The sequence below is a fragment of the Octopus sinensis genome, linkage group LG1, assembly GCF_006345805.1.
Source record: "Octopus sinensis linkage group LG1, ASM634580v1, whole genome shotgun sequence".
Lineage (NCBI taxonomy): Eukaryota > Metazoa > Mollusca > Cephalopoda > Octopoda > Octopodidae > Octopus > Octopus sinensis.
In genome coordinates, this window is record NC_042997.1 from 59,141,938 (window position 1) to 59,149,067 (window position 7,130).

The window sequence follows — 7,130 nt, forward strand, 5'->3', positions numbered from 1 at the left end:
GATGGTTCTACTGGGGTCTGTGAAGCCAGAAGGCTTCATCAGGCCCAGTCAAATCTGGCAGTGTTTCTACGGCTGGATGCCTTTCCTAATGCTAATGGAAAAAATTATTAGTTTTGATTCTTCCCAGTGAATTGTAGTTTAATCAAGGGTCAATGACAATAGAAGAATTCAAAGTCAAAGCCAACCTAATTGTGATAATTCCATCTATTAGGTTTTTTTTTTCAGACAGTCTGGGGTATTATTATCCCATGCTTTCATCCATTCTTTAAACATGGTTAGGATAAGATTTGAAGGAGATTTAGTTTTTATTTCTGATAGTTTCGGTGACCACTTAGAGGTTCACTATTGACTCATATCCAACAGGTCATTCATTGAAAGTAGCTGATCTGATATCAGTTAGAGCAGTTGTTCCTTAACATTAAAGAGTTAGAGGCAGTAGTTAGAGCAAGTAATTTAATGCAAGGGAAAGAGATGGGTTTTTTTGGAGGGGCTTTTTTTTCTCTTTTGGATAAAGGTGATTTCCATGTCTTCTGTCATTGTAGGAAGACAATTGGTTAATTAAAAAAAAAAACAGTAGCTTATATAAAATAATAATAAACAACATCAACGATATGAACCACAATGATGATGATCATCATCATAATGTTCATAATGATCATGGTTATGGTGATGATGTTTCAAAGAATACAACAAAAACCCTGTTTTATTTGTTTAATAAGTGTATTGATCTCAGCTGTTGTCTGCTCAAGGTCAGGAGTGAGTCAACACTGCTACCTGGCTTATCTGGCCATTATTTAACAACACACACACATTCACACGCACACACGTATGTGTGTATATATATATACATATATTACATATATATATAGATAGATAGATAGATAGATATATATATATATTATATATATATATATATATATATATATATATATATATATATATAGATAGATAGATAGATAGATAGATAGATAGATAGATAGATAGATTACACACACACACACACATATATATATATATATAATATATATATATATATATATATATATATTATATATATATATATATATATATATATATATGAGAGAAAGAAAGACAGACAGAGACAACACATACACACACACATACACACACAAGTGCATGCGCACACACATGACTTGTAGATTGAAAAATAAAGTGAATGTGTAATTGTATGAGATTGTGAGATAGATAAATTTAGAAAGAGACAGAGAGGACAAAAAGGAAGGTAAGATAAGAAGATAATGAACTAGACAGAGGTATGTATGATTTGAATGTGTGATAGTGTGTATTTATCAGGTTCTAATGTATGTTTGATACGTTCTGGCTTATATGTTTAAAGGGCAAAGTAATAGAACTTATTAATATTTGTAGCATTGTAAGGCAATGAGCTAGCAGAACTGTTAGCACACCAGGCAAAATTCTTAGCAGCATTTCATCTGTTATGAGTTCAAATCCTGCCAAGGTCAACTTTGCCGTTCATCCTTCTGGGTTCAATAAAATAAGTACCAGTTGAGCACTGGGGTTGATGTAATCGATTTACACCCATCCCCAAACTTTCTGGCCTTGTGCCAAAAATTTGAAACCAATAGTTGTAGCATTGCAAGGCAACAAGCTAGCAGAACCCAGCACACTATATAAGATCCTTAGCAGCATTTCATCTATCTTTATGTTCTGAGTTCAAATCTGCCTTTAATCCATCTGAGGTCAATAAAATAAGTACCAGTTGAGCTCTGGGGTCGATGTAATCGACTTATCCCTCCCACCCAGCTTGTAGGACTTGTGCCAAAAATTAATGAAATTAATATCTGTAACATTGTTCCATTCACCAACAAAACTACCACACAGTGATATCTATACTGAAAAATATAACCAGGAATAAGATAAAAGCGATTACAGAAGAATGGCAAAATCTCCAATAAGGAAATATTTTCGTTTTAAGTAAAGTTTCTGAATTATACTCCTTGTAGAAATATAATTTTATCATAATCACTTTTATCATTACCATTTTGCATCCATTTTTCCATGCTGGTGTGGGTTTGGCTGAGTTTTTCAGGGCTGACCATTTCTCATTTGAAGCTCCTGCTTTCCTGAATCAGGAATCAGATCTCACTCAATGCATTCCATTTTCACCATATTTTCTAAGGTAGGATGCCCTTCATATTAGTTTCAAATTTTGGCACAAAGCCAGCAATTTCAGGGGAGTGAGGAAGTTCATTACATCAACCCCAGTAATCAACTGGTTCTTATTTCATCACCCCATAAGGATGAAAGGCAAAGTCGACCCTGACAGGATTTTAACTCAGAACATAAAGACAAACAAAATACCATTAAGTATTTTTTTGCATACCCTTTATATCACCAGCCATCTTACTAAATGTACAAGGTGTATTTTATCATGGTACCTGCACTAGTGAAGTAATCAGAAGTAGTCCTCAGTAAGATCAAGAGTTCTTTCTAATTATATGATGTTGTTATCATTCATTCTTTCACCATCACCAGAGGATGATATGATATGTATATATATATATATTTATATATAAGAATTTTTTGCGTAATAAGATAAAAAAACTAAGGCTGTATAGATATTAGAGCATTTATAGTTAGAAGGTAATGGTCTAATATCTATACAGCTTTGGTTTTTTTATCTTATTACGCAAAAAATTCTTATATACACACACTGACATAGAACCAACGTTGAACCCTTTATTCGCAATATTACCAAATCTGGAACTTTAATTATGGTTTGTCTATAGCACTTATTCAGCATTAATCTGACACCTTTGGGTCTTAATGACACCATTATCTCTTATATATATATATATATATATATATATATATATGTGTGTGTATATATATAGAGGATCTTATACAAAAATTCTATAATTATGAGTATAATTATAATTAGGGTTCAGCAAAAATTTGCTTCACCACATACCGAAATTCAGAAATAGCAGTTAAAACTAATTATTTCACTACCACAAGAAAAATCTCCCAGACAGCAATATTCAACAACTCATGCAAGTAAAGAGAAAAAAATAATGAATCCACCCAGCTTTGATTAATTGTATACGCGTTTCGGAGTTAGAGAGATGTGAAAAATGTAAAACCATATTGAATTAATAATTCACACGATAATTATTAATTCACATAATAAGATACAAGGTAATAAAGATTCACAAGTTACAACACGGAGTCCAGTGCAAAATTTTAAATTATACAACATTAACAGGACATACTAATACATGAACATAATGTTCTATTGACGGGCCGTTTTGGAGACGTGTCCGATAATATGGCATAAATTTCATATTTTAGTGAAGCAGGCACTCCCTTCATCAGGATGCTTCATAACACGAAAGACACAATGACAGCAACATATAAAAGGACAACTTACTTCGTTACATTCTAACCAATTTCAAAAGTCTTATATTATGTTGATGTTTTATATTTTGCCTGCATATATATGAGCATTTTTAAATATTTTTAAATACCTACGAGTTTTTATCTTATATCAAATCAACGTTTTTTATATCTATTTATATATCTATTTATGTATTTATATATTTTTAAAATGTCAACATATTTTTTAATATTTTAAAATATTTGCATATTTTTAAATATTAAATATTTATATGTTTATATACTTGTATGTTTTTAATACTGTATTATCTGGAACTTTATATTGATTTATTAATGTCCAATGAAGGTACACATATATATTGAATATTCTACTGGACAATAGGTCATGTTCTTCTAGTTTTCTGCTGGTATTGCCTCCATTCAAATTATATACATACATATATATATACACACATATATATACACATATATATACATACATATATATATACATATATATATATATACATATATATATATTCATATATATAAACATATATATATATACTATATATATACACATATATATATACACATATATATATATACATATATACATATACATATATATACATACATACACATATATATATACGTATATATATATATATATACATACATATATATATTATACCAAATCAAAATAGATGAACATCAAGGGAATTTGTATCTTTGTGGTACCAGTGCCGGTGGCACATAAGAAAACCATCCGAACGTGGCTGTAGCCAGTACCACATTGACTGGCCTCCGTGCTGTGGGCATGTAACAAACACCATCCGATCATGGCCATTCGCCAGCCTCGTCTGGCACCTGTGTCGGTGGCACATAAAAAACACCATCCGAGCGTGGCCATCTGCCAGCCTCGTCTGGCACCTGTGTCGGTGGCACATAAAAAGCACCTTCCAAGCGTGGCCGTTCGCCAGCCTCGTCTGGCACCTGTGTCGGTGGCACATAAAATCACCCACTACACTCTCGGAGTGGTTGGCATTAGGAAGGGCATCCAGCTGTAGAAACACTACCAGATCTGACTGGCCTGGTGCAGCCTTTGGGCTCCCCAGACCCCAGTTGAACCGTCCAACCCATGCTAGCATGGAAAGCGGACGTTAAACGATGATGATGATGATGTATATATATATATATATATACATATATATATATATACATATATCGGGCATGGCTGTGTGGTTAGGGACCTTGCTTCCTAGCTACACGGTTTTGGGTTCAGTCCCACTGCGTGGCACTTTGGGTAGGTGTCTTCCACTATAGCCCCGAGCCAACCGGAGCTTTGTGATTGAATTCGGTAGGTGGAAGTTACTGCCGTGTGTGTATGTGTGCATATAGCTGCTCAGTGACTCTCCGAAAGAGAGAGAGGGTATACATATATATACATATATATATATACATACATACATATATATATATATATACATATATATAATATATATATATATATAACACAAATATATATATATATATATATATATACATAATATATATATATATATATATATAACACAAATAAGAAAATGGAGAAACAATTTAGTTGGTTCATCAGCTTTCGGATATTAGAATGTTAAATTATTTATTCATTTAACAAAAATGAGAACCTTAATAGCATACATATATACATTATAATTCAATACATATAAGATAAGAATACAATTATAAAAATCATAATATAAATTACTAAAATCATTAAAATCACTCCTTATAGCTGTTTCAGCCTATGGATAAAAGTGGTTTTTTTTTCATGCCTATAGTTGTCAATTATATTGAGGTTGTAGGCATTTAAAAATAGGGTACTTATATATATAACCATAGGCCTCATCAGAGGCCTATAGTCATATATATAGTTTTTTACTGCTCTTTCTAACACAAGGCTTGCCTATTTGGAAGCCTCTTAATGTGTCTTAATGTACATATTTTTATGCGAATAATATATAGTCTATTGACTAATTTTTTTTTTTGTGCTAGGCCACTGGTAATAATAATTTCTATAATTCTTATTACCCTGATACTATTCACTATGTTTAGATATTTTTTGATAAATTTGTTCGAAATTTTACCAACATCCTCTCTGTCGCCAGAAATAAACTGCATTTGCGTAGTGGTTTTGAAAAGTTAGGATATACAGGCAGCTAGTTTACATGTGGATCTAGTTGTGTGTATATTTAAAATCTAAAGACTAGCCTCAGTAAATATGTTTTTACTGGAATTAGTCAGAAACCATGGTCTAAGAACTAAATTAGATGGCAAACATTTTAAATTTTCATTCCTTTCGTGAATTTATCCCTAATTAGTGTTTTGAATTTTCTACTGCTCTTTCTAGCACAAGGCTTTCCTATTTGGAAGCCTCTTAATATATACATACATATACATACATATATATATGCATATATACATACATATATATACACACATATATATATACACACATATATATATACACACATATATATATACACACATATATATATATAAACACATATATATATACACACATATATATATATAAACACACATATACATATATATATACACATATACATAAATATATACACACACATATACATATATATATATACACATATACATAAATATATACACATATATATACACATATACATAAATATATACACATATATATACACATATACATAAATATATACACATATATATACACATATACATAAATATATACACATATATGTATATATATATACATACGCATATATATATATATATACGCATATATATATATATATACACACACAATATACATACATACTTGCACACATATATATCAACAGGCTATAGCAAAATTTTTCACCATCCTGAAAGGTCACAGTTTAAGTTCTGTTGTGATAAGTTATAAGTTAAAATTGATCTCATTAGCTTTTGACAAGATTTAAACTATCAAACCATAAAACTACAGGCTTTGAAATTGTAACTAATAAGTATCAATTCTAGTGTTCTTCCCACTGCATTTGCTTGATCCCACCAAGCTTCCGTTGTTTTAGAATTGCCATATAATCACTAGAATTGAAAAAGATTAATGATGGTCTATATTAGCAGTGATTGTTATGGTAGTGTTAAGAAAGCACTAATATCACCCAACACACTGTTACCTCTGTCTTTGATATATGTTCTTTTTCAATACAATTAGAATATTGCATGTATAAAAAAAAGTTAATTTCAGCATTGAGACAAATTTTAAGCTCTTTCCACATTGCCCACAATCTTATATATATTGCATGCATTTATGCAAAAAATTCCATAGATTCTCGTTGCTTACTATCCTGATGAAGAAAATCTGAAAATTCAGTAGGTAACATTTGATGTAGTAATTTATATAACCCTCACCAATTAGTAACACCCACCCCACTTAATGACTACTGCTGCATTCTCTCCACTAATACCATATTGCAACTATAATTCTATTCCTCTTATATTACTTACCCATTCTCATGCCTCCCTAGAATCATCACCCGCTCTGTCTTCTACTCTCCCTCAGTTATAGGGGCCATTCTGAGCCCTTAGTCTTGCAAGTTACAAGGCAATCTTCTCTAGTCCTGGTACCATGAAAAAAAGCACTTGGAACATTTTGTAAAGTGGTTGGCATAAGGAAAGACATCCAGCGATAGAATCCATGCTAAAGCAGACACTGGAAAATGACACACTGCTCTAACTCTCAGATCCTATTGAACCAATAC